Below are 25336 nucleotides of genomic sequence, written 5' to 3' on the forward strand. Positions count from 1 at the left end.
TGGGAGTTGTCAGTGCAGGCTGAATGGCCTCCTTCTGCACTGTAGGGATTCTATGCTTCTCAATTAAAGTTCATTTATTAGTCACAAGTAAGGCTTACATTAACACTGCAATGAAGTTACTGTGAAATTCCCCTCTTAGTTGTCGTTTAAGTAGTTTGATTCTTCAAGGTGAACCTTCAATTGGAAAACATGTGCATGTTGTGATATGATGTGCATATACCTTAAGTACCACATCAAGAGGGTGTAATGTATTATTCGTACCATGATTTGTAGTCAGTCTGTGGGAAGCAGGAATTTGATCAAATTCTTTACTAAAAATTTTAACTGCCAACATTTCTGACAATGGTGTAGTCTGGGAATACCTATTACAATTCAACAATGAAGGGAATACATCAATATTTCGGGTGACAGCTCATCTTACTGCATGTTACACATGTTAGTTACTATGACTCTGACCTTTGGTTAATGTAGCTACTTTTTGCATTTCGCATCTCCTGAGTACCAATAGTCAATGAGCAGCAGTGAAAGCATTGGGAAAAAATACACTTCACCGGTGAAAAGATCAGTGAATTGTTTTTCGCAGCACATATTATCCATATCGATTCCCAACATAAACCAGCTTTCCTCCTCATTGATATTTTCTTCCCTACTTTCTTCGTCCCCAACCTTCTCACTCCCCTCAGCTGGAAGTATAAAGAGTGATAGCATGGATTAATCAATATTGTTGATTTCACTATTTCTGTAATTAATGCTTTTCAGTAGTTAGGCAAATTTTTGCCACTATTTGAAATAAATTATATTTCTATGTGTAATGACTTCAATCAGACCATTGAGTTTGACCTATTGGAGTATGAACTCCCTGATTAAGGATCCAATTGATGGGCCAATCAGGGAGTCTTTGCCTTGTACTTAACGGGGAGTGTCAGTTCCTCTGACACCCCCGGAGATAGACTAATAACTGCTAGCACTCTGTGTACTGCTGTTAGAGTTTGTAAATAAAGAGATTTTGGTGAAGGGACTTCTGCCTCCGCAGACTTATTACACTCTGCCAAATGTCAGTGATATTGCATGTATGACTCACATAAGCGAGGGGACCTTTGGAACCAAGTATGTAATTTAAGACACTGGACAGCATTGCCTCCGATGCATCTGTTTGAGCTCACAGTTCCGTCCAACCTAATTCATTTTAAGTTTTAAGTTTAAGTTTTTAAGTTCATTTATTAATGTCACAAGTAGGTTTACATTAACGCTGCAATGAAGTTACTATGAAAATCCCCAAGTCGCCACACTCTGGCGCCAGTTCTGGTGCACTGAGGGAGAATTTAGCATGGCCAATGCACCTAACCAGCATGTCTTTCAGACTGTGGGAGGAAACCGGAGCACCCGGTGAATGTAGCCCAGCCCATCACGCAGACCAGACTCCCATCCATTAGCTCCGGCTACATTTCCCGCTGCTTTGCAGACATGGGGAGAACGTGAAAACTGCACAGACAGTGACCCAAACTGAGAATCGAACCCAGGTCCCTGGCACTGTGAGGCAGCAATGCTAACCTTTGTGCCACCATGCCGCCCACGGTGGCATTCCCATTATAGTGGCACCACAGGTTTGGTGCAGAGAGATCAATGATTGACAGAGGAATTACCCAATCATACCGTAAGTGACTTGGATTGATTTCTTGCAGATAATTGGTTTAATGTAACTATCCTCCACTCCACACAGTTTTCCAGAGAAATAAAACTGCTGTCCTCAAGAGACTCTGTTTCAATAGACACTGTCTGTTTGCTGTTGAGAAAACAGGTTCTATTTGCATAATGAGTACTCTGCTTGCGGTAAGTCCTGTCACAAGTCCCACCCACCTTCAACTCATTGACTGACACTGTGGTGTTAGTGCCCACTTTGAATTAAATATGTGAGTGAGTAGGCGAAGAATGTACTCTTCCATTTGCGTTTTCATTACACTAAAAGAAGATCTTAGAGGCAATCTCATGAAGAATTTCAAAACTGACAAGCAGGTCGTTTAACACAGAACAGAAAATGCTGGAAAATCTCAGCAGGTCTGACAGCATCTGTGGAGAGGGAATAGAGCCAACATTTCGAACCAGGATGATTCTTCGTCAGAGCTGCTGGGGTTTACACTGATGAAGGGTTCTAAAACAAGATAGCATCATTTTGATATCAGCAAATGGAGGTGGGTGAGGAATTTGGGCCTAATCATTTCACATCAGGGGTGACTGAGAAAATTAAAGAATTTGTCAGGTGAAGAGATATATTCTTGCAGAAAGCCATTGTAGGTTATGGTGTGAAAGGGCCTCAAAAGTGGGTCTGGCAGCAACAGGAAAGGTAAATTACCGGGCCAAAAAGTCCTCATGTTGCTGCCAACCATTCAAAAGCAATTAATTGTTTGAAGTACTCTGGTTCTTTCAACATGATAGATCAACATAAAGGTTTAAGGTGAGAGGGGAGGGATACAAAAGGGTCCAGAGGGACAATTTTTTCACACAGAAGGTGGTGAGTGTCTGGAACAAACTGCCAGGGGTGGTAGTAGAGGTGGGTACAATTTTGTCTTTTAAAAAGCATTTTGACAGTTACATGGGTAAGAATTGTATAGAGGGAAATGGGCCAAATGCAAGCAATTTGGTCTGGCTTAGTGGTAAAAACTTGGCAGCATGGACAAGTTGGGCCGAAGGGCCTGTCTCCATGCTGTAAATCTCTATGACTCTATGACAATATGTGATACACATGCAAATATTAATATTTGATCGACCACTTAAGTTTGTCCCCATTACTTGTAGCTGATGCTATTTTCTTACATTTACAGATCTAGGCCAGCATTCTCCCCCAAAAAATTCTAAGTTCCCAACGTGCGGGAGTAAATCCCGTCGGCTTTTTAGCATGATTTCCAGAATAAATCTCTGACACTCTGTGCAGCACAGAGTGCCTCAGCGGGATTCACTCTGAAGATCAGACAGCGGGACCTTTTGCCACCCGAGAGGTTAGCAGCATAGTGTTAAGCAGGCCGATGCGCATGCCCCAATCTGTCAGTACAGAGATCAGCGCATGAGCACTGGCCCCCTCCATTGCTGGCCTCTAGATATCTGGCCCCCACCGTCGCTGGCCTAGTCGCTGACCTCTCGAACCTCCCCAGGCCAGCCCATATGCCCCCCGTCCCCCTGGCCAGACCCAATCTCACCAATCCCCCGACCACTGGACAGTCCTGACCGCCCCCTGATCCTGATGATAAGCCCTGATATTTCCCCCCTGGCAGCCCCAATATCCCCCCACCCCTCCGACCAGTGACCACAACTTCACCTTCTCTCCTGCAGCTCTGACCCCTCTCCCCCTGATGGCCAGCCCCGATTGTCCTCACTCCCTCCCTCCTCGCCCCGATCCTGATTGCAGAGTGGCAGCAGGTCCCCTCGCACTGATTGCCCTCCAAAAGACCCTGCCCCAGTTGGCCCAACCCCTCTGGCATTGCCTGATGCCCAGTGGGAAGTGTCAAGTTTCCTGGCGATCAGTGCCAGTTAGCCCATTGGGCAGTGCCAGGGTATCAGACTCAAGGGGCAACCCCCTCTGACCGCTGACTTCCCTGGGCGGGGGGCCGCAATGGCCGCTCTTCCCTCCAGCGAGGTTGGGCCACCTGTTCCGCATTAGTGGGGAACAGTATTAAACCTGTGGAGGGAACCGGTGTGGGGGGGGTGGGGGGGGTTTGGCGGGGCGGAGGCAAGGTGCTAGCAGATCCGGAGAAATCAGTCCTGGGCCTGCTGATCATATGGAAATGGACAGCGGAGCTGATTACATCAAAAATATTAGGCTCGGAGATGCGTGGAGGCCGTGATGCCCAGCGGGAAGCCCACGAAATGACCACTGCTGGTATCTAACCGCCTGTTGTGCTACTGGAGCAGTGCTGCGGGCTGGAAAAATTGCCCCCCTAATATTTGATCGGTAACACATCGCAAAATTAAATCAATTGAGAACAAGTCAGCCCATGATGAAGATGAACTGATTTTAACAATAGAGATTTGGACAAGCCAATTAAAAATACAATAAATTTGCGTGCGCAGTCAGATGGAAAAGCAACACAGAAAGGATATATAATTTCTACACTTCCTCAGAATCAGTTATTTTTGAGTATTGATCAAACGAATAGAAACTTCTCCAAATAGGCAAATTTCCAAATTAATTTTCAGACGACTGATCCTTAAACTTCACAACACTGTCAGACTTTGTAAGATGTCTGATGACTATTGCTGACTAAAATCATGTGAAAAAAGGAAAATAAATGATATTTGGTGACTGACACTGGAAAAACAACACCATGAATGAAACCAGTTGCCAAAAAGTAAATGTAACAATGTTAATATGTCAGATTTGATCAAGACAATTTAAAACTGTAATGTATTTGAGTGCTCATCACAGGGGAAACATTGAATGAGAAAGGGTGTAAGCGCCTAATTAGTGTCATGGAGATAGAATGAGGGGGGCCAGGGATGGGAGAAGGGTGTGGGGGGCAGAATTGTGGCACAGTGGTTAGCGCCACTGCCTCACAGCGCCAGGGACCCAGGTTTGATGGTGGCACAGTGATTAGCACCACTGCCTCACAGCGCCAGGGACCCGGGTTTGATGGTGGCACAGTGGTTAGCACCACTGCCTCACAGCGCCAGGGACCCGGGTTTGATGGTGGCACAGTGGTTAGCACCACTGCCTCACAGCGCCAGGTACCTGGGTTTGATGGTGGCACAGTGGTTAGCACTGTTGCCTCACAGTGCCCAGGATCCAGGTTTGATGGTGGCACAGTGGTTAGCACTGCTGCTTCACAGCACCAGGGACCCGGGTTTGATTCCCGTTTGGGTCACTGCCTGTGCGGAGTTTGCACGTTCTCCTCGTGTCTGCATGGGTTTCCTCCGGATGCTCCGATTTCCTCTCACAGTCTGAAAGATGTGCTGGTTAGGTGCATTGGCCATGCTGAATTCTCCCTCAGTGTACCCGAATAGGCTCCGGAGGGTGGTGACACGGGGATTTTCACAGTAACTTCATTGCAGTGTCAATGTTAGCCTACTTGTGACATTAAACTAATGTTGCTCATTTTTATTTTAGGTGTCCGCTGTGCCTCAGCAGTCACTCTCTCATGCCAAAATCAATGGTTTGTTATTTTTAATCCCGCTTCAGCAACCTGATCAGTAAACCTTGTATAGTACTGAGGGAGTGCTGCATTGTTGGAGAAGCCATTTTCCAACGAGATAGTAAATCTAACCTAAATGTAGGTTAGATGGATTAGCCATGGCTAGTGTGTGGGGTTACAGCAGTAGAGTGCGGGAAAGGACCTGGGTAAGATACTCTGTCAGACAGTCAGTGCAGACTCAATGAGCCGAATGGCCTCCTTCTGCACTGTAGCGATTCTATGTTTTCACTCAGGTGGACATACAATATCTCATGGCTATTTTGAGAAAGAGCAGGAGAATTCCTTCTCCCTGGTATCCTGGCCAATATTTATCCCTCAAATTTTTGGTGTCCAGATCACCAACAACCTGTCCTGGTCCCCCGATGCTGACGATATAATTAAGAAAGCCCACCAACCCCTCTACTTTCTCAGGAGGCTAAGGAAATTCAGCATGTTCACTACGACTCTCACCAAATTTAAAAATGCACCATAGAAAACATCCTTTTCGAATGTATTACAGCTTGGTGTGGCTCCTGTTCCGACCACAACTGCAAGAAAATACAAAGAGTCATGAATGTAGCCCTGTCCATCACGCAAACCAGCCTCCCATCCATTAACTCCGTCTACACTTCCCGCTGCCTTGGCAAAGCAGCCAGCATAATTAAGGACCCCACGCACCCTGGATATACTCTCTTCCACCTTCTTCCATTGGGAAAAAGATACAAAAGTCTGAGGACACGTACCAACCGACTCAAGAACAGCTTCTTCCCTGCAGCCATCAGACTTTTGAATAGACCTTGTATGAAGCTGATTCTACTCTACACCTTAGCTATGATTGTAACACTATGTTCTGCACCCTCTCCTTTCCTTCTCCCTGTGTACTCTATGAATGGTATGCTTTGTCTGTGTAGCACGCACGGAACAATAATTCGAACTGGATCCAATAAATGTGACAATAATAAATCAAATCAAATCAAGATTATCAAAAGGAGATTATCTGGCCGTTATCATATTGCTGCCTGTGGAACTTTGCCGTGCATAAATTGGTGCTCCACTTTCTACATTTCAATGAGTACTTTTCAAAAGAATTAATTGATTATAAAGCATTGCTGTTATGGCTGGGCTGAATGTGCTGAAATTGGCCCCAGCACCTTGAGATTTGGAAGGAGAAGCCAGGTCAAGCTTCTGCTTTTGATCACTGTTGCAAGGACGTAGCTTTAGAAGCAGCAGTTTGGGCAAGATTCTGGCTTCTGAATTCTTCCCCAGCTCAAAGAGAAGTGTTTTCGCAGTGTTTTGGATCATACGACGAATGTTAATTTAGTTTCAGAGCTGCCAGGGGGCTGGCACTGTTCTCCAGCACTGCCCTCAGAAGAAGAAATTGAGAAAATGAATGCCAAGAGGAAATTGGCTCCGTTGCAAATATCGGATTGCATGCAGCATCTGCTGGAGCACAAACCAATCTCTCCTGGATGGCCAACAAGGTGAGACCGCAGCTGACACTTACTGCAACCAAGGCTGCTGAAAGAATTCCCCAAAGTGATCCAGTTCAGCTTCAACTGGGCCATTTCCTAAAGAAGGGAATGAAAAGAAAATTAAAATCCAGAAACGGAATGTCCAAATTGAGTTGAAAAGCCACACGTACTTTGGCTAAGAGGCTGAGAAAGTATCTATACTGGCGCCCAACATCTACAAGGGAGCACGTCAACTGAATGTGTGCACCGAGTGAGATCAAAATTGGTGAAACTAGACATGCTCAAAATAAAATCTTCTGTCAGCCTATCAGTAGGGACAGCAAACATTGATTTGGGTTTGATTTGATTTATTATTGTCATTGTATTGGTATACAGTGAAAAGTATCGTTTCTTGCGCACAATACAAAGCATACCGTTCATAGAGGAGGAAAGGAGAGAGTGCAGAATGTAGTGTTACGGTCATAGCTAGGGTGTAGAGAAAGGTCAACTTAATGCAAGGTAGGTCCATTCAAAAGTATGATGACAGCAGGGAAGAAGCAGTTCTTTTTTTTAGAAACCCAACAGTACAGAAAGAGGCCATTCGGCCCATCGAGTCTGCACCGACCACAATCCCATCCAGGCCCTACCCCCATATCCCTACATATTTACCCACTAATCCCTCTAACTTACGCATCTCAGGACACTAAGGGCAATCTTGAGCATGGCCAATCAACCTAACCCGCACATCTTTGGACCGTGGGAGAAAACCGGAGCACCCGGAGGAAACCCATGCAGACACGAGGAGAATGTGCAAACTCCACATAGACAGTGACCCAAGCCGGGAATCGAACCTAGGTCCCTGGAGCTGTGAAGCAGCAATGCTAACCACTGTGCTACCATGCCGCCCTTGAGTTGGTTCATACGTGACCTCAGACTTTTGTATCTTTTTCCCGACAGAAAAAGGTGGAAGAGAATGCCAACATAATTTGGAATGTAAGAAGGATCTATTAATGTCCTGAAATATGTTGCTTTATGGTTCTCCATTCAAGATGTGTAGATTAGGTGGATTGGCCATGGCAAATGTACAAGGTTACAGGAATAGGGCATGGACGGGGGGGGGAAAGTCTATGTGAAGGAGAGCTATGTTGTTAAGTCAAGTTAAATAAGATGTTGTAGCTGGAATATACTAATTCACCTTCAGGAGCAATGGCCAGGAGGGTGGATGGAATCATCAGCAAGGCTATAGAGCTTCTGGCAGGAGTTGTAGATTGTGGTTCCATTCTTCAGAATGGTCAGCTATTGGAAATTTAGATTAATTCAAGACCCTATGCCCAGCAAACAGTCTGAAAGCACAAAGGCAATGGAAAGGTCCAGAGAGGTGGTGAGGAAATGGAGGTGATGGAGAATTAAAGCTGGGTCTCAACAGTAAAGAGATAAATAAAAGCAAATTGCTGCGGATGCTGGAATCTGAGTGAAGAACTAGAAGTTGTTCCCTTGCCTGGGAATGACATTGTCAAGATGCAGCATGCAGATAAGGAGTGAAGAGGAACCCAAAGGCAGATTCATAAGGGATTCTGGGAGAAGAGTGTAAAGGCATTCCTATGAGCAATGTTTTGATCTACAATTAGACCGGTAAGAGTGTGCCAGAAGGGAGTTGTTGAAAGCGGCTGGTGGGGTTGATCATGTCTTAAGGATGCGGAGAAGTGAAAGAGGAATAATGTGTCACAGTCCTCGTCAGTGAGTGTTGTTTGTGGTTTTGAGAGGGATCATTGATGTTCTGTGGTGGGAGGAGAAACTTGATTGGAGAGCCCCAAACGGAAAATGTCCTAGAGAAAGGAACGAGGATTCAGGAGGCAGCATTTAAGGTTGTTGGAGAGGAAGTAAACATTGCAGATGAGATGGTAGTTTGCAAAGATAGAGGGGGTGATGTCACTGGCTCATCCTGCCGGTCACTCAGCGAGGCGAGCTGGTAAGATCGGGTGAGAGATGAAAAATCGCGTTTGCGCCTGGTTTCTTGTCTCTCACATACTGGCCCTGTTTTGCCAATTTAAATATTAATGACATCATTTAAATGTCATTTAATAAGTCCCAGACGCTATCGTCCAGGGTCATTTGATCTGCCCGCTGGTTGATATCCTCATTGGTGAGGATCATGTATGGCCCCCATCAATAGGAAGCAGACATTATGGCCTTACACTGGGGATCGGAGACCATTGAAACACTGTGGGTGTTCAGGAGTAGGGCTGGGCACTGCCACTTGGCCAGTGCAAGCGAGGCAATGCCCTCCTGGCATTCTGGCAGTGTACACCTGACACTCTGGCACTGCTCAGTGGGCAGTGTCAAGCCGGGAAGGGGGGGGTGCATGAGGGGGTGGAACCCGAGGGGTTGAGGCCTAAAAGGGGTGGGGCCCGAGGGGGTGAGGCCTGAAGGAGGTAGGCCTGAAGGGGCCAGGGTCTTGACAGGGAGAGGGGAGCTCTATATGGGGGGATAAGAAAGGGGGGAATCTATGCAGGGGGGGTGTTGATTGGCCACGGCAGAGATCAAGGGGTGGGGGAAGCCGATCGACCAGGACATTGATCGGGGAAATGACGGCATTGTCCGGTGGGGGTGACACACCACAGGGAGCAATCGACGGCAGGTACCGAAGTCTGTTGAGGGGGTGGGAGGAAAGTGACAGGAGATCTCCCAGTACACTATGTACCCTGTACACAGTACACTAGGAGATCGGGGTGCCTGTGCAATGGTGCCCCTATAGCTTAGCAGTCAGCTTCACTGGCGCGAAAATGCTCCGTCCTGTTGGCGAGAATCACTCCTTGTTCTTTTTTTGACGAAGTGCCCAAAAGATTGCATTTTTCAACTCACCGGAAAAACGAGTCTGAAACTTTCCCATTTCATTGCTCATTCAGCACTAAGAATTTTATGGTAAGGTTGCCTCCAGAAAGCTTGTTGGTGGGCTCTTTAAAAAGGGGAATCCTAACAACAACTTTGAAAACAAAAGGCATAGCATCCAAGGGGAAAGAAGTGTCACGATTTGTGTCCACGATGCTAAGACAGGGTCTAATAAATAAAGAAGTCCATCTCTTGGTACATTCAAAACAAAACTACCATCTTCTCAAGCAATTCTACAAAATACTTTCCAACATGCAGTAATACTCTCGCATTGAACTGGAGCAAGCAGCATAAACGTTGTTTTAATCTCAAACTTTCTGCAGGAGCAGAGAATTATTTTGATGAAATATTTTGATGAAGCCAACAAGCCAAGAGGCAAGGAGAACATCTGGCATCTGACATTCACAGCTTTTTGTCACCAATATGTTTGACATTTGTTTTTGAAATGAAGGGTGATGGGAATGTTTGCAAAAAAGAGAAGTCTAATGAAGCAAAAAACAATGCCCAGTCAACAGTGGTTAATACATTTAATCAACTCACTTGGATACTTCAAGTAACATTGGGGCATACAACCACAGTGGGCACAGTGGTTAGCACTGCTGCCTCTAGGTGCCAGGGACCTGGGTTCAATTCCTGACTTGGGGCACCCGCTGTGCAGAATTTACACATTCTTCCCGTGTCTGCATGGGTTTCCTTCGGGTGCTCTGGTTTCCCCCCACAGGCCCTAAGATGTGCTGGTTAGATGCATTGGCCATGCTAAATTCTTCCTCAGTGTACCCGAACAGGTGCCGGAGTGTGGCGACGAGGGGGATTTTCAGAGTAACTTCATTGCAGTGTTAATGTAAGCCTACTTGTGACTCTAATAAATAAACTTAAAAACTTAAACGAAGTAGAAGACTCAACAGGAATTTCCAAAGTACCTCACAATAAATCGATTGATTCATGCATGTAGGCATTTGTCCGTCCTGGGAGACGACGAACACAATGTAGCACAGTGGTTAGCACTGTTGCCTCACAGCACCAGGGTCCTGGATTCAATTCTGGGCCTTGGGTCACTGTCTGTGTGGAGTCGGTACATTCTCACCATCTCTGCATGGGTTTCCTCCGGGTGTTCTGGTTTCCTCCCACAGTCCAAAGATGTGCAGATTAGGTGGATTGGCCATGCTAAATTGCCCTTAGTCATCCAGAGATGTGTAGGTTAGATGGATTAGCCATGGTAAATGTGTGGGGTTAAAGGACAGGGTGGGGAAGAGGACTTGGGTAAGATATTCTGTCAGAGAGTCAGTGCAGACCCAATGGGCTGAATGGCCTCTTCTGCACTGTAGGAATTTTATTCTATTATTCTATGAAGGCAGGGAGTATATTACTGCTGTGCTGAACATCACCTGATGGGCTGTACAGTCTGATTCATGAATGGCAATGCCTTCCGCAGATAAACAGCAGTGGCTTGAGGTAAACTCATGTATTTTGTGTTCAATGGGTTCTCTTTTCCACCATCTAGTCATTTTTTTTGTCCTCTGCTTGTTCCACGCCCTTCCCAATGTCTTGGCTCCAACACTCCAGTCAGTAGTAAATTTGTCCCATGCGTCAACTCCAATCCCGGTCAACCTGGGGTCTCACTTGCAGACATCCTCATATTGTAGGCACGGGTTTGTGCTAGCAGGAAGAGCGCCATAGAGCATGGCAATGCCTGTCACCCAATTGACTGGCATCTCCCAGCCAACAGACTTGTCACTGACTCAAATGGGAAAACATGTTGGGGATCCCTGCATGCTGGTGTACTTCTCTCCTGCCAGGAGATCCTCAATATTGAATGACAAGTCTAATGTCCCATACTAAACATCCATCCAATGTAGACAACACCCATTTTCAGGACATATACAGTCAGAACTCCACATGGTTTCTATTACTCGACCTCTCCCTTCTCAGCACTAGCTCCACCACGTATCTCATCATTGAATCTTTCTGAGTGCCGTTCCGCACCTGGTTAGTGTTTATCTGAACTTTTGGCCATGCTAAATTGCCCCTCAGTGTCCCAAGATGTGTAGATTAGGTGGATTGGCCATGCTAAATTGCCCCTTAGTGTCCCACAATGTGTAGGTTAGGTGGTTTGGCCATGCTAAATTGCCTCTTAGTGTCCCACAATGTGTAGGTTGGGGGACTGGCCATGCTAAATTGCCCCTTAGTGTCCCACAATGTGTAGGCTGTGGGATTGACCATGCTAAATTGTCCCTTAGTGTCCCAAGACCTGTAGGTGAGGAAAATTTGCCATAGTAAATATATGGGGTTACGGAGATAGGACAGGGGTTTGTCAGAGAGTTGGTGCAGATTTGTTAGGCCAAGTCGCTTCCGTCAGGATTGTAGGGATTCTATGATCAATTATCTGTCTCAGGCAATGGACGTGGGAGCTATTTTTTGGCTTACTTAAACTGTCCATACTTTGCTATAGCAAAGTAGGGTGCTGAGAACACAAGTCTAATACACACGGAGCTTTGCATGTTTAGTTAGTTTGCTGTGGGACAGAAGGGCAAAGTGACGGGTCAGAATATAGTGATTCTACTATGAAAAGAAAATTAGATGAATGCATATTATAATGCATTCAGAATATTTAAACCTTTCAACCCATGTCCTCCTGAATAAGTGAGGTATTTATTGAAGTCAATGTAAATTAAAACCAAGAGAATCAATATCCCTCACTCTACTTCATTGCCCAAGCCAAAATCGCTTCCACTGCGTGAGAAAGCATTATACAGTCAAAATAATTACACTTCATAGAAGAATCATAGAATCATAGAATCTTACAGCGCAGAAACAGGCCATTCGGCCCATTGAGTCTGCACCAACCACAATCCCACCCAGGCCCTATCCCCATATCCTTACATATTTACCCCCTAATCCCTCTAACCTATGAATCCCGGGACACTAAGGGGCAATTTAGCATGGCCACCCAACCTAGCCCGCACAACTTTGGACTGTGGGAGGAAACCGGAGCACCCGGAGGAAACCCCCTTGTGTGTTAGTAGTTTGCCCTTCTATTACAATTGAATTTGAAGTAAAAACAGGCTTTTATGAATTTCTGTCTTCTGAAACTTATTTTACACGTGTGAGGCACAGTGGCACAGTAGTTAGCACTGCTGCCTCACAGCGCCAGGGACCCGGGTTCAATTCTGGTCTTGGGTGACTGTGTGGAGTTTGCACGTTGTCGACATGGGTTTCCTCCGGGTGCTTCCGTTTCCTCCCACAGTCTAAAATGTATGTGTTAGGTTGATTGGCCATGCTGAATTGCCGCTTAGTCTCAGGGAGACTAGCAGGGTAAATACATGGGGTTACGGGTATAGGGCCTGGATGGGATTGTTGTTGGCGCAGGCTCGAAGGGCCAAATGGCCTCCTTCTGCACTGTAGAGATTCTAGGATTCTATTCTATGAAATATGACAGCATTTACTTCAATGATCAGAGAATAGGAATGGATAATTCCAATACTGGGCCATCAGGAATGGATGAATCTTTGAAAGCCAACTTTTTATTGGCTTTTCTTCTTCGTTTATGCATTCATAGGATGTGGATGTCACAGACAAGGCCACTATTTACTGCCCTTCCTTAATTTTTTGAGAAGTTGATCGTGAGCTGCCTTCTTGAACTATTGCAGTCCATGAGATGGAAAGTACTCCCGCAATGATGTTACGTTGAGAGCTCCAGATTTATGACCCACCAACAATGAAGAAATGGTGATATATTTCCAAGCCAGGTGGCTTGGAAAGGAACTTGGAGGTGATGGTTCTTATGCATCTCCTGTCTTTGCTGTGTTAAGTACTAATGATCTTGGGGATGATCTTACTGGCTCGTCACGCCAGTCGATCAGCGTGATGAGCCGGTAAGATCACTAGAGAGGCGAAAAGCCAAATTCGCCCGGAGAAGGGCGTGAGGCTGATTTAAATAATTAAATCTATTTTCAAGTATCATTAGTGAGCCCAGGACAGAATCATCTGGGCTCACTTGCCTTAAGACCTCACCGATGGGACGGTTTCACAGTGGTTAGCACTGCTGCTTCACAGCTCCAGGGACCTGGGTTCGATTCCCAGCTTGGGTCACTGTCTGTGTGGAGTTTGCACATTCTCCTCGTGTCTACGTGGGTTTACTCTGGGTGCTCCGGTTTCCTCCCACAGTCCAAAGATGTGTGGGTTAGGTTGATTGGCCATGCTAAAATTGCCCCTTAGTGTCCTGGGATGTGTAGATTAGAGGGATTAGCGGGTAAAATATGTAGGGATATGGGGGTGGGGCCTGGGTGGGATTGTGGTCAGTGCAGACCTGATGGGCTGAATGGCCTCTTTCTGTACTGTCGGGTTTCTATGATTTCTATGATTCTGTAGGGGGCCTTGAGGGTGATGTGTGTGCAGTTTATGGCCCCCTGTACATTAGGCAGCCCCGCAATGGCTGCAAACCCTGCAGCGTGGGCTTCCTGATGGGCCTGGTCCAGGTTAAATTTGATGTACTGCCCAGCCGGGCATACAGGGCTTCTGTGACCTGCTTGACACAAGTGTGCCCGGCTGATTGGGAGATGCCACAGACACCTCCACTAGGGGTCTGGACAGAACCAGTCGCATAGAAGTTCAGAGCGGCCGTCAATTTGACAGCCACCAAGAGTGGGTGCCCCCCCCCCCCCCCCCCCCCCCCCGCCTCTAGGTACCAGGTCCTGCAACAGGTGGCACAGGTGTCGCATGGTATCCTTTTGGAGGCGGAGACATCGGTGACACACGATGTCCGACATCTGTTGAAATGATACTCGTGCACGGAACTGCCGGGGTCTCTGCTTTCTTCTTCTTCTGCACCCCCCTCCCCTCCCCCCCAGGTGAATGGCGGCCATCTCCTGCTTCTTGTGGTCGTCTCCCTGCAAGTGATAAGACGTGGGCCTAGGTCCGCTGTGTTAGTGAGTTTTTTGGCAGGCAGGAGGGTGATGACGACTCACTAAGCACCATTATGATGATGCTGTGGTGCAAACTAGTCTGACTCCTACCTGTGCTCTGCATGCACGCTGGTACCTGGGCCCACATCTGTGTAGTGGGTAAGGGATCTGAAACCCCCATACAGGGCCCTGGTGCGGGTGGGGTGGGGGACAGGAGGGAATCACTCGTGGATTCTGGGAAACAAATGCCTTCCCTTTCTCAGTGACACAGCATTGAGGGGCCTCCTCAACTGACATCAACATCAAGCATCCCTCCGGCGATCATCAATGGAAGAGGATTCTGAATTTGAGACAAATCTGAGACAAATTAGTCACAGGTGGGTGATGAAAAAACATTTAATTGCAATAAAGGTGTTTAAATAAGACGTTCTAACATAAAAAAACTTTTGAACAGAAAATGTTAAGATGCTTAAATATCTTTCTAACTAGTGCAGCCCTTCACCGTGCCATCTCAGTGCAACTACAACTTCCTAACCTTACGTGGCCTACCACTACCTCTCAGTGACTCCCCAGAATGTATATCGGAGCTGGAGGGGGGCCAACTGTCTACCTCGCCCCGTTTGGAGCCTGCCACTCATGGTGAGGATCCCCTGCTCCAGGCTTTCCACTGCTGACGCCACCCTTGCAGTGTTGGCCTGGGAAGCAGGTGAGACAGGCAATAGCTGGCACGCCTGAAAGCTTTGGGACTCCTCCCAACAGCCTCACAGTTGGTCCAGTGTGGCTGTCAGCCCCTCCTGCATTCGCTGGCTCTGTTGCTGCATCTCCAGCAGCTGAGGGAGAAGTGACCGCAGAGGCCCAGCATATAGCCTGGGGCCAGCTGAATCCTCAGACATTCCCTCCTCCACCCAATGTACATCATCAGATGTGTCGTGCTCACCAGAGAGTGACCCAGAAGCCTCACCACTAGCTGGACCCACTGACGTGTCAGCATCTGGGAAGGTGAGTTGTGAGGTGGAAGCTGACGCCGAAACTGTGCCTCAGAGGTACCTTCACCTATATCCTCCAAGGACTCATCCCGCCCATCCTGTCTTAACCAGGATGGGTGGGAGCTGCAGTAGGGGCTTGGAGTCCAGAAGGCCCCGGGGCATCCGGATCTGTCACTGCAACACAGGACACAAGGTTAAGTGCAAGGGAGGGAGAGGAATCCAGGATGCCAAACACGTGATTCACATTTCTCCATTGAACATAGAACAACGTTTTTAAAAAGTATTTAGTTACGTGGGTCAGATGGGTACAGAGGGATATGGGCAATTGGGACTAGTTTAGGGCTTAAAAAAAGGGGCGGCATGGGCAAGTTGGGCCGAAGGGCCTCTTTCCATGCTGTAAACCTCTATGACTCTAACAAAGCACCAAAAAATTACATCACAGGAACAGGCCCGACAGCCTTCCAAGCCTGTAGCGACCAGGCTGCCCATCTGATTTGTTTCCCCCAACCCTTTCCGGGGACCATATGCCTCTATTCCCATCCTATTCACATAGCTACATCCTTAAAGGTCACTATCTTATCTGCATCCACGAACTCCCCCCGGCAGCATGTTCCAGGCACCTACTACCCTCTCTGCACAAATAAACATGCCTCGTACACCTCCTTTCAACCTTGCCCCTCACACCCGAAACTCGTGCCCCTGAGAAGTTGCTTAAGTGGAGGAATGACAGGTGCTCACGTCTGGGTGGCAGCTCAATCATGCTGTTGCTGACAGCCAGCATCTCCCCTTCCCTTGACTGCTCCAGCGCCCGCTCCTCAAAGAGGGTGAGGACCGAAGGCCTGGCTCACCAGCCCCTGTTTTTGCCCTCTCATGGGTGTTATGGTCGAGCTTCTCCTCTGGAAACAGAAGGAGCCATGAAAGAAATGATGGCGTGACTCCTGCAGAGTATCAGGTGGTGACCCTTAGAGGGCAAGCGCAGTGAGGCTCTTGGGGGGATAGGAAGGAGGTGCTTGGGAGTCAGGAGCTGGAAGTATGCAGGGTGCTGGGGATGGGAGGATCTGGGGGAAATTTGGGGGAAGATGCAAGATGGGGTTCAGCACTCCATGATGAGGTAATTGACTTCTTTCCGGCACTGCTTCCCAGTTCGGGGGGGGCCAGTGCCCTGGCACTGACCAAGGCGATGACTTCCTCCCAGGCTGCATTTCCATCAGCCCTCCTAGGTCTGCGTCTACCTGGGGGGAAGAGGGGTCCCACCTCGCCTTTGCTGCGTCCAGTGGCCTCCCCAGGTCGCCCTCAGAGAATCGGGGAGCTGGTCGTGCGCACATTTTGTGCAGTAATGCCTACCTGCCTGTTCATTCTTGTGTTTTTAATTAAGCTGCCCCTCGTGAGGGCAAATCAGCTGCAGGCAGTTTGGCAGAGCATTCCAGCAAGTTCCATGTAATTTGCTTGTTAGCATTGAGGGGAAGGCAAGTGAGTACTTGCAGGTGTGCTGATGGGGAGCGAGAGAGGGGGGTGGGGGGGGGGGGAGGGGGGGAGGCGGCGGCGGTGGAATCAGTGCCTCAATGATTGGAGACGGGGAGAGAGAGGGAGGTGTCACACAGCCATCGGAGTCCAGAGGAGATGGGGGCCTTTTGCGGGAAGGTCCGGTGGAGGGGGGGTGGGGATCACCCTGCCTGATATCTGTAGGGTGGAGTGGGGAGGGTGGACCTCCCTGCCTGAGATCAGTGTGGGGGGAAGGGGGTTCTGCTGTCACTTTGCCTGAGATCATGGGGGAGGGGGTGGGGGGAAGGGGGGGTGCGCTGCCACTCTGCCTGAGATCGGTGGGGGAAAGGAGGGTAGGGGCCCGGGATCGTTCTGGGTGGAGGGGTGGTAGGGGGCTAAGGGGGTCAGTAACGTTGTGGGGTTGGGGCAATGTCTGTAGGGGCCAAGGGGAGGCATTATCCGGCCCGGGAGTGAAGTGGTAGGAGAGCGTTATTCTATCCTTTTTTCAGTGCATGTACAGTTGGAGGCGCTGATCAGAGTTACAGTGTTTTGGGTGCGTTAAGCCCCACCCACAGGCTTGTGCAATGCAATTCAGACTCGCTGATATCTTTTCAGGCAGAGTGCGTCTGGGGATACCATAGAACGGGTCTAAAAGTTGGATCTGAAACAATCCCAGTTTCAAGTCTGCCCAGCACTTGGAATCAAAATGGTAAAATAGGCCCATAGTGCTCGATGTACATTTGATCAGTGCATGCACAGTGGCGTCTTCTAGCTGTGATCAGCCGGCTTTCCAATGAGAATTGGCTCTGTCCACTCCCTCTACTGGCATGAATCACACATGGCTTCTTTTTACATTCAGTGGCATAAGATCATGTCTGAGAGCTCGCTGAAACAAATGGGTGCAATTCTTTCCCATTTTCACGCTCGTTTGGCACTTCGAATTTTTTTTCTAAGATCGCCCACCCCCGCCATGTGTTTAAAAAGTGTTGCTGAAGAGAGCTTAGTGAGTTGCCGCAGCGCATCTTGTGGGTCAAGCAGCCACCTAGCTCTGGTAATGCAGGAGGTGAACGTTTAACTGATCAATGGGATGCCGGTGAAGCGGGCTGCTTTACTCTGGATGATGCTGAGAGTATTGGGCAAGTTCTTGGAACTGCATTCAGCCAGGAAAATGGAAAGTATTCCATCACACTTCTGACTTGTGCCTGGTAGGTGATAGAAAGGAGAGACAGGAGCTGAGGTATTCGCTACAGAATACCCAGCCTTGAGCTGCTCTGCGGTATTTATGTGGCTGCTCTTGTTAAGTTTATGGTCAATGCTCAATCCAAAGAAATTGATCTTGGTGGAATTTAATGATGACAATGCCATTGAGTGTCAAATGTTGGACTCACAGTGAGTGGAATTCTCCTAACCTGCTCATGGCAGGTTTGCTGGTGAGAGCCATACTGTTGGAATCCCGCCAGTGTAAAATCTTGTTGCTGTTCTGCCAATGGCAGGTCAATGGATGGTCACTCTTCCAGCAAGTCAAACCCATCAAATAATTCACCATTTTGGTGAATGAGGGTGAATGTACAGTTTGTGCACTGCTCAACACTTCAAACTTCCTAAAGTAAAATGATAAATTGTCTTCTTGCCTCACCTTCAATTTTCATATAATCATAGGATCACGACAGTGCAGAAGGAGGCCACTTGGCCCATTGAGTCTACACCGATCACAACCCCACCCGGGCCCTATCCCCGTAGCTCTACATATTTACCCTGCTAATCCCCCTGACACTAAGGTACAATTTAGCGTGGCCAGACCACCTAACCCGCATGTCTTTGGACTGTGGGAGGAAAGCGGAGTACCCAGAGGCAACCCATGCAGATACGGGGGAGAAGGAGCAAACTCTACACCTGTGGTCGGAATTGAACCCGCGTACTTGGCGCTGGGAGGCAGCAATGTTGACCACTGTGCCACCGTGCTGCCCAATTTTCTACGCTTTTGACTGCCAGATTGATAGTGTTGCTTCATTTTGATTGATTTTAACAACTTAATTTCTGAAAGAACAGGCTTTGTTTGCCCTGCTCAACCTTGGTGTTTAAGTTGATTCTGCTCATGGCAACCTTGTTTCTCTGTTGGCTCACTGCCTGCCTTGCTATGGTATGGCCATGGCCTTGCTTGCCCAGTCCTCCTCAATCTTGGCTCGTCTTCAAGTTGTCCCAGCTCACTTGACAACCTCTCTGCTCTGCTGGCAGGACTGCCTGCCTGCCTGGCTATCTGGCCTCCTCACCTCACCCTCGACTTGTTGCCCAGCCCTCCACAGTCCTGCTGGCCAGACCAAGTCACACCATTGCTCCCCTTAACAACCACCGGCGCCTCCTCGGCCCTCACACCTCACATCTGCTCGACAACGTGGCTATTGAGAGAAAACCTGCTGCTCCCTTCGATGACTGCCAGCCAGCCACATTTACCCTCCTGGTTGGGCCTCCTCTGTAAGCTCGCACCCCCAAGATGTGCTCATGACATCACCTTGCTGTTGACTCAGACCACTTGCCTGGCCGCCTCGCTTTCTCAGCCCTGGTTAACAATCCTGGGCTGCTGTTATTTTTTAAAATATGAAATCCTCATTACTCTTGCTCTCTCCTCAAAGTCACCAAATGATCTTGCACACTATTTTCCTACTGTTAAGGGCTTTAAAGTTGAAAGTTTATTTATTAGTGTCACAAGCAGGCTTATGTTAAGAGTGCACTGATGTTACTGTGAAAATCCCCCAGTTGCCACACTCCAGCGCCTGTTCGGGTACACTGAGGGAGAATTTAGCATGGCCAATGCATCTAACCAGCACATCTTTCAGACTGTGGAAGGATACTGGAGCAGCCGGAGGAAACCCACACAGGGAGAATGTGTAGACTCCGCACAGACAGTGACCCAAGCCAGGAATCGAACCCAGGTCCCTGGCGCTGTGAGGCAGCAGTGCCAACCACTGTGCGAGTTCTCCACCAATCAAAGCCCCTTGTTGCACTGCATGGGTTTCTGATAGGTTCATATGTGTTTCTTGAGCCTATCAGCAAATTCAGAGCTCTCAGGCTCTGATTGGCACCCCAAAGCCACAGCCAGCCTGCCAAACTCCCTCCCCACCCCTCCCAACCCCCACCACCCATCCCACTTACATTGACCGGGCCCCTGTGCCGAGTGTTTCATTGTAAGGGGCAGCACGGTGGCACAGTGGTTAGCACTGCTGCCTCACAGCGCCAGGAACCGCGGTTCAATTCACGGCTTGGGTCACTGTCTGTGTGGAGTTTGCACGTTCTCCCTGTGTCTGCGTGGGTTTCCTCTGGGTGCTCCAGTTTCCTCCCACAGTCTGAAAGACGTGCTGGTTAGGTGCATTGACCTGAACAGGTGCCGGAGTGTGGCGACTAGGGGAATTTCACAGTAACTTCATTGCAGTGTTAATGTAAGCCGACTTGTGACTAATAAATAAACTTTAAGTCCGCTCCTGAACCGAGGCCTTCAAACCAGTTCACTGAGGGTGGGTGGTTGAATCAGCTTCCGGCCCTCCAGGAGAGTTGGAGGGGAATTTGCCTGTACAGATTTAATAAGATTCCAAGCACTGTATCTGATGTGGGATCTTGCCATTCTGGCCAGCAGGACAGATGTCAGTGAAGCAGCCTGCCAATGCATTTTAGTCTCAAAATGGGAAAATTCCATCCACTCTTATTGGAGGTGATCATTGCCTGGCACATTTGTGGTGCTTATGTTACCTGCCACTTATCAGCCCAAGCCTCTGTGATGGTGTTGCATGTGGGTATGGATTGCTTCATTATTCTGAAGATACATTTCCTGAAATATACTTTTTCCAGGGACTTATATTTTAATTGGGCATAAGATGTTAATTTGCATATCCAGAATTGGGTTTTTGCTACTAAGCATTTCCTTAGAGTCCCAACTATTTTAACCTATCTTGAAGGCTGAGTGTTTTTATATTGTGAATTTGTCACCATCCTCTGTACCCATTTCAAAGCCCTGATATTACCTCTCGTGTGGAGAGTCCGAGATGGGGCATAATTCCAAGCAAGGCCTGAAAAAGGGACAAAATAGTAGGCCTCATCTTATACTTAACTGTCCAATGGACATCTTTCAATTCTCAACTTGTCCTTGCTATTGTCTCATGGCATCTCTCGTGTACACTGAGAAATTAATACAACAGCGACGGGCAACCTAGGCGAGTGAGTGGGCTGCATGAGAGGCCTTCCTTCATCTCAGTGGACCACAAGATTGAAATCAGGCTTGTTCACGAACCATGACCCCCGTGAAAAAGGATTGAATACATTTAACGTGCTGAATATTTCATCACGAGTTATGGAAAATGCTTAATCATTTATATATTAATAGAATTATATCAACTTCAAATGGTAAAAACTAAAGAAAATTACACTTTGGACTCAGAGGGAGAGCATGGCGGTCACAGACAATGTTGTTTGCTATCAGCATGCACCCTCACTTGACATTGCTTTATGCGTGTATCACTTCAGTCATACCGGTAGGAAAAAAAACTACACAGACTTAATCAGCGGGATGTAGAAGCCCATGCGTGGACAGTGGTCAAGAAAATGTCTCGTGGGCTGCATTCACAACCCAGATGGACTACATGTGGCCTTCGAGCCCCACAGGTTTCCCATCACTGGCAGATATAGTGACCCTGATTTTACCGGCACAGCCGCCTCGAAATCGGGGCGGGCGAGGCTCGCAGAACAGCATTCCCTGTTGACCTCGGGCGCGATCTTACGAGCCTCGGGTGGCTGTGCTGGTAAAATCAGGGCTAGTGGGTGGGATTTTCCAGCTGCGCTCACCCCAAAACCAGAAAATCCCACCCGAGTTCAGTGGACCTTTGCGTAGCTCCCCCCCGCCCTCACCCACTACGGTTCCCATGTCAGGTGGGACAGGAAAATTCCTCCCAGTATACCTAAATTGCTTTCTTTCTCCATATTCCTTAATGTTTTTCCCTGAAGGGTGTATCATTGTTGAGCATTTTCCCTGTCTACATCCATAACACTACATTTATCCATGTTATACATCATTTGCCAGTCATGAGTCCAATCTCCCAATGCATTTAAGATCTGCCTGAAGCACACAGGCATCATCTCAGGATCACTCGAAGATCAAAAGCTTGATGACAACTAACATGTGGTTGAAAATCCTCATGATTTACAGTTGGAATATTGCTTCTGTGGTGTCGAGATACCAGTCGCATCACTTATCTTATTAAAACAGCCATGCGTAGTCTTCATATGAGTAAGAGAAGATGTAACTCACATGAATGAACAAGGTTACACAGCTGAAACAAAAATGATACAAAAGTATAACAGTGAAATAAATAGTTAACATGCTATTTTTTAAAAATGAACATTCCATGGACAGCTTGTGCAGTGGTGAGGCCATCAATGTTCACTATTATTAAGGAGTAAATCAGTCACCAATTTCTGCTAACTACATATGTGGGGGTGCGATTTTCCCAAAATAACGATGGAGATTTTCCTGCCCATTTTTTGGGCATACTTAATGGGTTAAATTTCCAGCACTCTGTTCATGACAGAGTCCACCAGGGGATTCATTCTGGTAAGAGAGGGTGGGGCCTAATCCCACCCGAGAGGCCGCATCAGCGTGCCAGGGTGCCAGATTGGCAGTGCGAGGCTAGCACTGCCCAAGAGGCACCTCCCCTGCCCTCGACCTCTGGGTGGCCTCAATGGCCTCTGTCCCCACCAGCGAGGCCATCACACCTAGTCCCCGTTGATGAGGAAAGGCTTTAATCCCCACTGGTGGGAACCTCTCCTGGTGGAGTTGGAAACATTAGCGAGCCCGGGATGGTATCATTTTGAAATGTCAATTTCAATATGGTGATCAACCTCGCGCTTTTTCCCAACACAAGGCTGATTACACCATACAAAATGGCCTGGGAAAGTTGCGACTAGCTGGACGCTGGTTGTGAATCCCGCTACAGCCTCCCTACTGACCTCTCGGCCTGCTGCATTACTCGGGCAGCACAGAAGGCCGGGATAATCTTGTCCATGCAGTTAAATTAGAGAAATCAGGATGTTGCTGTCCAGTCTGCCATACTCCTCCAGAAGCTACACTTGATTAGTATTTTGCTGAGAAGCGCAATGTTAATTTCCACTGAACCACTAAATATGCCAAAAAGGTTAGGGTTTACCCGTTCAATTATAACTGAATTTTTTATGATGTGAAAAGAATTAAAGCCACTGAACAGACTCTCTGGAAGTATAACGATACTTTTACAAGTATGGATTTTCATTCTTTCTGTCAAGATGATGAAGAAAAAAAAACCACAGCATTATGTCCAAAATATTAAACTTAAAAAAAGACCCGAGTTTTATATTTTTAAATGGGCACAAACATGAAGATGGATGCAGGGTGAGTCTCTAAGGGACAAAGAAACCATTCCCTGTTTCCAGACAATGGGCACTATTCCACCATTTTGATTCTAAGTGCTGGGCGGACATGAAACTGGGAGTGTTTCAAATCCAAGTTTAGACACATTCTGAGACGCCCTCATCTGCAGTCTGCCTGAAAAAATGCCAGCAAATCTGAAATGCACTGCACAAGCCTGTGGGCAGGGCTTAATGCACCCAAAACCCTGCAGCTCCGATCGGCGCCTCCAACTGCGCATGCGCAAAAAAAAATGGTAGAATGCTGCACCCCTGTCACATCCCTCCAGGGCCAGATAATGCATCCCCCTGGCCTCCACACACATTGCCCCACCCCCACAACATTATTGGCCCCCTTATCCACCCACACCCCACCACCCAGACCGATCGCGGGCCCCTCCCCTCTCCCCCTCCACTGATCACAGGCAGAATGCCAGCAGACCCCCCCTTCCCCTCCACTGATCTCAGGCAGAGTGGCAGCGGACCCCCTTTCACCCCCACTGACCTCAGGCAGAGTGGCAATGGACCCCCCTTCCCCCCCACTGGTCTCAGGCAGAGCGGCAGCAGATCCCTCTTCCCCACCACTGATCTCAAGCAGAGAGTCATCGGACTCATCTTCCTCCCCTCCCCCACTGATCTCAAGCTGAGAGCCGTTGGATGCTCGGTGCTTACCTCCTCACTGACTGGAGCGCCCGAATCAGACTTATATGGAGCATGCCTGTTTCGCGCCGATTCTGGATGGGCGAACACAATGGTAAAGGGGGTAGTGCCCGTAAAGTTGGGCATGCAGCCCATTAAGTCAATTTAAATGAATGCAATTGTGATTGCGGCTATTTTCGGGCCTTAGTAAAGGGGGAGCCAGCGCGGAGGCAAACGCAGATCGCGCTACTTGCCTCACGTCTGACTTTACAAAGTTTTCGTGCCCGAAAATGGGCGCAACGCGATAGTAAAATCGGGCCCAAAATATTTCTGGAAGCATCCAGAGGCTGATTATCATCTCTTGTCAAGATAAAAGGACGTAATGGCCATTGCATCAAAAGAAATCCTATGAGTAACATTAAGACAGAATTGTGGATTCTCCATCCACTTGGAATATACAAAGACTGGGCTTAATGCCAGGTGACAAAGTTGCCTCGTGTCTCTCTATGTGTGTTCTGTGAGAATCAGCAGCTGGTAGTTTTTTTCACATTGAAAGTGTGGTACAATAACAGAAGTAACCAGCAGTGCCCCTGCAAAATAGTCATTTTTGCAGGTCTTTCTCTCCCTCTCTCTGAGTGTGGAAGTCAGCCCCAGCTTGCAAAAGGGTCGCAGCTGTAAAGAGAATTGGGGGAATTTCTCCATGAAATCACAGAACATTGGAACGGAAGAACGAACTATTGACCTGCTGATGCCAACGCCACTGGAACCTTGAAACTGGTTATTGGCCTATCGAAGTCAACTCTATTGGCACCTTGAATTGTAGCAGCTTCATCATCTACTACTCATGAGACAAAGACTGTTCTGTAAACCTTTTGATTTTTACTGACTTAATTTGGACTCAGTTCCCATTTCTAATCTGTATGAATGTGCATACATGTGTTTTATCATTGTTCCCCTTTTTAATGGTTAATTCATTCTATCTTAACTCAAGAAAACATGGTTAAATTGGCTCCACTCAACACAGAACTAGCGGGTCTGGAAAAAGGGGCATGTGAGAAAGGGAACCTTGTGAGATGAAACCTTGTTGCCAACAGCAGAGGCGGGGAGGAGGTGATTAAAGTCAGGGAGCCAATCCATCTCTCCTCACCTGAGTTTGTAACAATTTGAGGGTATCCCAGCCAGACAGTGACAAATCCAGACATCTCTCCAAGATCAACAACTTTGGGGACGCTCACATAGGAAGTGATTGTCGCACTTCAGGTATTATTGTTGGAGTATTAAAACATTAAAATAAACATTTTCTTCTTTCTTGCTCTCTTAGGCCCATTATGTTATCTCTGTATTTTGTTTTCTGTACATAAATTTACATTAAATTTAATACTCTAACTTTGTAATTCCTGGTTTAG

This window comes from Mustelus asterias, chromosome 13 (assembly GCF_964213995.1).
Source record: "Mustelus asterias chromosome 13, sMusAst1.hap1.1, whole genome shotgun sequence".
Taxonomy (NCBI): Eukaryota; Metazoa; Chordata; class Chondrichthyes; order Carcharhiniformes; family Triakidae; genus Mustelus; species Mustelus asterias.